Below are 8,164 nucleotides of genomic sequence, written 5' to 3'. Positions count from 1 at the left end.
CCTTCCCTGCCCACGAGCTCCTGCCTTGCCCATCTGTGCCTGCAGGCAGGAGGAGGAGGAGGAGGTAGGATTCTGCAGGCTACCCTCTCCTTCACCCTGTGCTCCTCATTCGACTCCAGTCACCCCCACTCTGTGATATGAACAAGGGAGGGACCCTATGGAAAAATAGAGTATTACTGTGTAAAGCAAGTCTATCTCCTAGTACACGCAGGAGGGCATCGGATTGGGAATCTTCAACAAGTTACAATCCTAAGATCATTACAAGCCCCCTTATTTTGACATTTTCTTCCCTCTAAGCGCTTAACTTTGCAACCTTAATGCTGTTATTCTCATTTTTGTTACTTTATTATCTGGTTAATTTTTTGCTTTCCGATACAGCTAGAATCACTCCCAAAGGCTCATTCACAAAAAACTTGGGGTTTTGTGACATGCTACCAAGAAGGCAGCAGAGAAAGGCCTGCGTAGCTTTATCTGTCCTAAAAATATTGTTTGCTTGCTGAAAGCCCATCTAGCCTAGCATTTTGTCTCCTACAGTGGCCAAAAGCAGGTGCTTGGGGAAAAGTATAGGAACAGGGAAGCATAAAGTGGTAGTTCCTCTGAATATCCTCTCAACAGCCAGCAATCTTTGGCTCAGGCAATTCCCGAGCGGTATCTTTATATTTAATAGATTTAATAGATTGCCTTTTCCATCCATTCACTTTTGACCTCTTGAAAACATTCAGCATCCTCAGGAGATTGCGAGCGACAGAGAAGGAATGGGACTGCTCACCTGGGGTGTCCAGGGCTTTGGGCCGTGCTCCTGCAAGAGTTTGTGTTTCCCTTGAAATAGCCACGGGGTAGCCACGAGCAGGGACCAGAGCTGACACCACCTCTTCTGCGTAAATGTTTTCCCAGTTGCTCTTTTTTCTGCAACAAAAGAATTTTTGAAGGGTCTACGGGAAGCAGGCACCGAGCCAAAGGCGAGGCATGGGAGACCCACTGGCCTGGGCGCTCCCCCAGGACACAGTGGGAAGAAGGGATGCAACCCAGGTCCCCAGTGCGTTAACCACTGACCTGGTGAAAAAAAGAGAGCAGAGGTTGTTTCCAAAGAAAGCACCAGCTGCCCCCGGTGTACCAAGCCCACTCCAGCAAGGCTCTGCAGGGTAATGGGTTGAGGATCCTGGAGAACCTTGGGTCTGCACGGGGGCTGAAGCATGGGACTCCCAGCAGTTGAAGCCCTTTGCCATATGAAAGTTGGCATTCACCGATCTCAGGCTGGGGTCAGACAGCCACTGAGAGGCAGTTCTCATCGTCACAGCTTTGAACTGAAGCGTCTGAGTTCTGCCCGAGTCCTGCAATTGCACCCCTCCTAGAGCTAGATGCACGTCCGCCAGTCATTGCTCTGTACCATGGCTCTGATGCTCTGCCTAAGTAAAAGCTAATTAAGAACCTTTAAAGCTGTTCCTACAAGGCTTAATATAATAACAATAATATTTAAAAGATATAACAGATATAACATTAATGAACATGCATTAATCAATATTATTTAACTATTAACATTACTACTTAAACACACTAATAACATTTTAAAGTACCCGTAATAGCTTTTTAATTTTAAGAGAAATAATCAGAAAAATCACCTGCTTCCCCTACCAGATGTCGAGGAACAAAACAATGTTTCCTTTTCTCATCAGGAGACCCACATAAGCTTTTCACATATTCATCTGCCCAAATCAGTGAAGTATGCCACATACTGTCCCCAGTCTGATGCCTTTCTGAAGGGGAAGAGGAAAACCAGATGTCAAGAAGGATGCTCTATGCTGAGGGAGCTTTACTAGGGAGAGCTTTTGTCAATCCTTGCAAAAATGCCATTTTCATGATGGCACATACGCATGAACATCAAAAAGAGGTTTTGCAATTCAGCAGTCAGTGCAGCTTGTGGTTTAGGGAGCTGGAGCTGCACCAAGACACTGATGAGAGGAGTGCAGACATTCAGTGGCTTCTAGCAGCTGCTGCTGAAGGGACTGAGAGGGAGGGGGATGGCAGGTTAGCAGGAAAGTACATGGAGGAAGCGAGGACAAGGGCAGTACTGGCAAATCTAAGTGACACTGCCAGCATGAGGGTCTCAAGATGGTCAAATGTGGACCAGCAACAGGTGGTATCCCCTCATCCTCTGCCCTGCCCACAGTCTTGCTTTTCTCAGAAGAGACCGTGCAGTCAGACTGAGCAAGGGGAGAGAAGTTTACTCCGAAACACAGTGACGGTGACACAGGGCAAGGATCTAATGCAACCAAACCTAGAGGCTGGGGCCTGCAGGTCCTGCACCTTGCTCCTCCCAAGTCTTTGATTGGGTTAATGTAGCACAGGACAGGTTACAAACACCTGCATCGGGCTTCCTAGCACTCACAGTCAATAGGCAGCGAGCAGCAGGCATGTAATGGCACTTGCCCAGAGTAACTCCGAATTGCTGGGGAAGGTGGGGCATAAGGGCACCCCGTCCTTGGGCAGGACGCCCTGCAGGCAGGACTCCCCCACCTTTGGGCTCAAGCCAGTGTGCTCCATACTGCACTGAGATCTTGCCATTAAGGATCTCTGCAATACACTCATAGATGGCATTTACATCAGATCTAAGAGGAGCTGGAGGATTTAGCTACCCACTTCCAACTGCCTTGAGATGTGGGATATTTTTTCAAAGGGTGTGAAAATCCCCTGACCCAGAACATCTCTAGAAAGCTTGAAGGCCCTGCAAGTAGCTGCGGAGAAGGAGCTTACTAGAAGGTTTATGTAGTGGCTAGAGAACATCTTTGGTCGTTATCTGTGAAGAGTTTCTGTCCGTACAAGCTATTTTACCTCAGTTCTGACACGTTTAGTGCCTTGTTCCCTGGAGATTTAAAGTATGCTTATTTTCACCAATTGTCCTCAGTTTCTGCCTGTTGCTTGTAACACTAGGTAACAGCAAATCAGCGAGAGAGTCACACAGCCTGGCATGGACCTCCCCAAAGATGCATCAGGTGACCGGGAACAACCTCGCTGCTTCAGCATCCTAACTCATCCAAATACGGATTCCTGGAGCCAGGCTTTTCAGCTGTGCCACGAATGCTGTGCCAAATGCCGGCAGACTTGGGCTGTGCCAAACCGTGCTGTTATCGGACCAGAACGCAACAACGAACGACGACTTCACGTGTACAAGGAGACAGCAAGCGTACTTCGTGAAGACATGCCTTGGGAGTCTAATGAAGGCAACAGGGTTATATTTTTTAGCTAATATCGCCTGGAGACCTGCTGCCATCTCCGCGGATTGGTCACGGGAGGGAAGATGAATCTTGCGAGCTCTGAAAGCAACCCAGCCATTCCCGCACCACTAGAGGGAAACACAGCTCCACCCTCGGCACGGCCGGGACGCGGGCTCCTCCCGGCGGGGCTGCGGGGGGCTGGGCCCCTTCCCCTTCCCCGCCCTTCCCCTGCCCTTCCCCTTCCCCGCACCGGCACCGGCACCGCGGGGGGAGCGGGACGGAGGGGGGGGTGCCGCACCAAACGGGCGATAGGAGAAACGGGAAAGGACGAGGGGGGAGCAATGATAAAAAAACCCAATAAAATAAAACCAATACTATGATTGTTAAAATTCAAGTCCTGATAGACTGAGGAGCAACGGCTGGGAGGGACGGTGAGGTTTCTGAGGGTACACGGGTACTCCTCGCTCTCAGACCACTGGGCACAGCTCTTAATTTTCATGTAATTCTTAGCCAGAAACAGCTTCCTCCTGGTTCCCTTCGTCTTACCAGTACGGAAATCTCCCCTGCTGGCAGGAAACCCTTGACCCATTTAGCTCCTAAAAAGACAGTACTGTTCCAAACAGCTACTGAAGTGTTTGCTACTAACAAGATAGCTGTTAAAGGACAGAGCAATGACACAAAAGTTTATGAGAATTATCATTATCGTCATCATTATAACATACTACACTTAGCTTGTATAATAGACGTTTCCTCCCCCAAATTTCGTCTTTAAAGAAAACAATGCCCAGTTCTTTACCATATCCATAAATTATATAGCAACAGGAGTGAAGAGCAAAGTAGCCAAGGCTGCAGCTGACACAGAATTATTCAGAAAAGATTAAACTACAGCTAAGAAGAAGTGCAGAAATATTTTGTGATGTGATCTAGCAAAGCAATAAGAAGTCAGATTTTGCATTAAATTCCACATCAACAAATGCACTATACAGCACCTGAGGGGAAAAATCTATTTATACATGTCATGGGTTTTAAATGAGCTGCTTTTACTAGGAAACGAATGTCAGAGCCATGGTGGATACTTGAGATCAGGGCTCCATGGTGGGTGAAACAGCAGAAAGAATTATGAGAATCAATAGGAATAAATAGAGAAAAGAGCAGAAAATATCATTTTACCTTTCTATAAATCCTTCTTAAATACAGTTTGCACCCTGTATCAAAGAGATAGCCAGGAAAAAAAAGGTTCTGTAAAAGGTGACTAGGTATGGAAAGGCTCCCATATGAGAAAAAACTAACCAGGTTAGAAGCAGAACTAGCTGAAGCTTGGAACGGAGACAGCAGAGGGTGGTGACGGCTCAGTCACATCACAGGTGGCCTAAAAAGGTGAAGGACAAATCTCATTCCCTGTTTCACGTAACAGAAGTATTCCTTTTTCTCAATTAAAATACCACCTAGTAGTTTTAAAACAAACACAAGGAAGTTTTGGTGGAGTTTTCTTTTCAGCGCATGTATAATTAAATCTCCTTGTTGCAGGATGTTGCGGAGACCGAAGATGTGGACAAGCCCACCAAGGGATTAGATAAATTCACTGCAGCTGAATCCACAAGTGGCTGCTAAACACAGGTGCACGGGAAGCTCTTAAAGCTCTGAAAGCTGGATGCACAGTCCAGGAGCAGGACCATTACATATTTATCTGCTTATATTTTTTCTTCCCTAGGTGTCTTCAGTTGGCCAGTGTCAGAGATAGGGTGCTGGACTACGTGGTGTGGCGTGGTGTAGCCAAGTGGGAAAGCTGGATCACAGCAAGGCTGTGATTTTCTGAAGTTCATATGAAACTTAGGATAGAGCTGGGAACTGACTTCACACCTACAAAACATCATATCAGGGATATAGCAATGTGTAACCACAGGAGCGCTTTCCCTGCACAACTGTGTGCCAGAGTTTCACTTGCTGGTCTGGAAATGAACCAGGCAGTAAAAGCGATTAGCAGTGGAAAGACACTAGACAGCTGTAATTATCTAAATGCCTTCCTATTAACCATGTGAGAAACTAAATCCTCACAATCATATTCGTTAGTAAATGCTAATGACAAACTAACTGCATGAAGTTTCATTTGATTAGGTAGAAGAATTCTGCTCCAATATGATTATGTTACACAGAATGACCTAAAAAAAAAATACAACCAGCCTGCCTCAGAGAGCAAATGAATGCTAATGCTAGCAGACAGGCAGAGAAGCCCTGTCCTTGCGGTACAAGGGCTGCTCCTGCTGCCCCCGTGTGCTACCAACAGCATGGCCAGGCTCTCTCAGCTGATGGCAAAATGCTCCCAGCTCCCGGCAGCAGCTCCTGCCGGACCTGCTGCAGATGCTGAGTGCAAGCGGGACTAAGCTGGTCCTGCTGCGGCACATCGTGGTGATTCACTGCGTCTTAGCCTCCTTTAGAAAAACCCTGCAATGTCATAGTGAGAACAGATAGCAGGCAGTGGCAGAAATTTGCCTGCGCTGTTTTTCACCCAAGGGGAACAATGTGGTTCAATGGATGGGGCATCGGCATGAGAGGCATGAGCACAGCCCGACGGCTGCTGACCTCAGAGGTGCCGGGTTTTCACCATCCCTGGCACCCCGTGTTGCAAAAGTGCGTCACTGGTCCCTACGCCAGATATGCTCACTCCTTCCTGTGTTTGCAGAGCACGAGGAGAGCTAAACATAACTATTTGTACAGAGATGTGAAAATACCACGGCAGACATCAGTTTTTAGGGCAAGCTGCCTTCTCAGTACCTTTGCTGATTCCTTTCTTAAAATACCGATCAAGCTTTCCTGAATTCATCCCTTTATAGCACCCACAGATATTAGCTAAGAAGAGCAGGTCTGTTGGCAGCGGGGATGGAGGAGCTCCCTGCACCTTTGCGGAAAAACTGAGGGCAATTCCAGAACCAAGCTGGATCCCACTGGATCTGTAACATCCATCATTTCTAGATATCCAGGTAGTGTGATGGCAAGCATGATGCCAATGTCCAGAGACAACAAAATAACACCCATACACAACAAAATGGACCGTGTATCACAGCCCATCCATAGCATGAAGCACTTCAGAGAAGACCTGTGTGCATGCAGAGCCTAAGGTACCGCAAGGACACGAGGAGAGAGTAAAAGCCTGCGCCAGAGGGTCCATTTCCAACATGGGTAGAGTGTGATTTGCTCTTGGCTGAAACTGTAGTCATAATTTTTAAGCATGAATTCCCTCCATACCCCTTATTCTCAAGCAGATGATATGGATCTCTGGTGTCTGTGTGATTTTGCCCAATCATCCAGTTTAGGAGATTCAGACTCCCGTGAGACCCTTCAGGCGAGGAGGCAGAAAGGAGAACGTAGCTTCTCCTGAGAGGCCACACCACATTTCTGTGTAGGCACAAGTCCCTCCAAAGCCCATGAAAGCTGCTGCCTGCACAGTCGAAGGGCCCCTAGACATCACCTCACCACTCTTCTCCCCAGCCTGACTGGTGGACACTGCCTGTGCTGTTGGCAGCCCAGGGACAACACGTGCGTGGAGGCCACAGGGCAGGCAGGTGCCCCAGCACCCGGCTGCTCCGCAGCCCCATCCTGTCACAACACTGCAGGTGAATTCTTTATACATAATCAAATAAACCAGAAGGTTATTAGATTTGAATTAGCATTCACTAACACAATTGATTGTGTGGATTTAGTCATCTAAATGGTCAATGCTAGGACATTTGGATAATTATTACTGTTTAGTGATATTTCTTCAGCTAATTGTTTTTATTGAATGACTCACTTTGATGATGCAGCTGAAACTAGTGTGCAGCTGGGCTCCCAAGGACAGGCTTTTAGCTGCCCAATCCACTTCCCAGAGGCTCCATCCTTCCTGTAAGACAATGCATTTGGGTCCCTCTGGATGGTCCTTAGGAAAGGAACCATTTGGGAAGTGTTCCTGCCTCTGCCAATACATGCTTGATCATATGTGGGATGAATTCTCACAGCAGCTCACCCCATCAGGGTTAAATAAAACTGAGCTAAACTAAGCTGAAGTGGGGTTTTTCCAAACTCTGCTTGAGTGGGTGCCACCTGTGAGGGCAGCAGTGCAACAGCCCACGTAAGCTGAGATATTTCCTCCTCCACCCTTTTAAGCACACCCCACCCTCGCCCGCACGAGGAAAGACCCCACTTATGCTGCCCTCCCACCCCCTCCTCCACAGAGGGGCTCAGCCCCGCTGCCCCAAACCCAGGCTGGGCGTGGGGCAAACCCAGCCACACAGCAGTGCCTGCCTACGTGGGAGGGCTCGTGTGGTGGTTGAGCTCTCAGCATCTCCCTGCAGGCAGGCACAAGGGGAAAGGGGCTCAATACCCCCACCCATAACCCCTGCCCGCATTTGGAGGGACACAGCTAAGAAAGCTCTGGCTGCATAGCACCATGCCAGTGTAAAAGCCAGAGCTGATGTTAAAATTTTCCCACCTGTAGCTGTCTGGAAAAGCCCAAAGGAGCAGACCATTGGTCCAGCAGCAAGCGTGTACCCATGCCTGCTTCCCTGCAACCAACAGCTTCCTCCAGGTACAAGGTCTCCCTGGACCACTGTTGTGCTCCGCGGGATTGGTAGCATCAAAGCAGAGTTTATCAGAGACCTCTAGATGAGGCAGCCGAGGGAAGGTACTAAGGGATACACGAGTGTGACTAGGTCTCACAGTCATGCTGTGCCTGAAACTCAGCGATTTGGCTTGGTTTTCATTCATTCACCCCCACGCAGGAGGGCTCAGGCTTCTCCATGGTCACGCAGCCTGGGTGACCTTGAGGTGACAGCGACTTGACACTGCTTGCTAGGAAGGTTGGGAGAGGGCACCTCATGCACACCATTCACAGATGCCCTTTTGCTCTTCATTCATCCCAGTTGTCTTAGAGAATTGTGGGACTGCACAGGCACATGGCTTTGCGGAGCAGTGCCAGG

Source organism: Mycteria americana, chromosome 5 (genome assembly GCF_035582795.1).
Source record: "Mycteria americana isolate JAX WOST 10 ecotype Jacksonville Zoo and Gardens chromosome 5, USCA_MyAme_1.0, whole genome shotgun sequence".
Classification (NCBI taxonomy): Eukaryota; Metazoa; Chordata; class Aves; order Ciconiiformes; family Ciconiidae; genus Mycteria; species Mycteria americana.
This window is presented reverse-complemented; position numbering follows the sequence as displayed.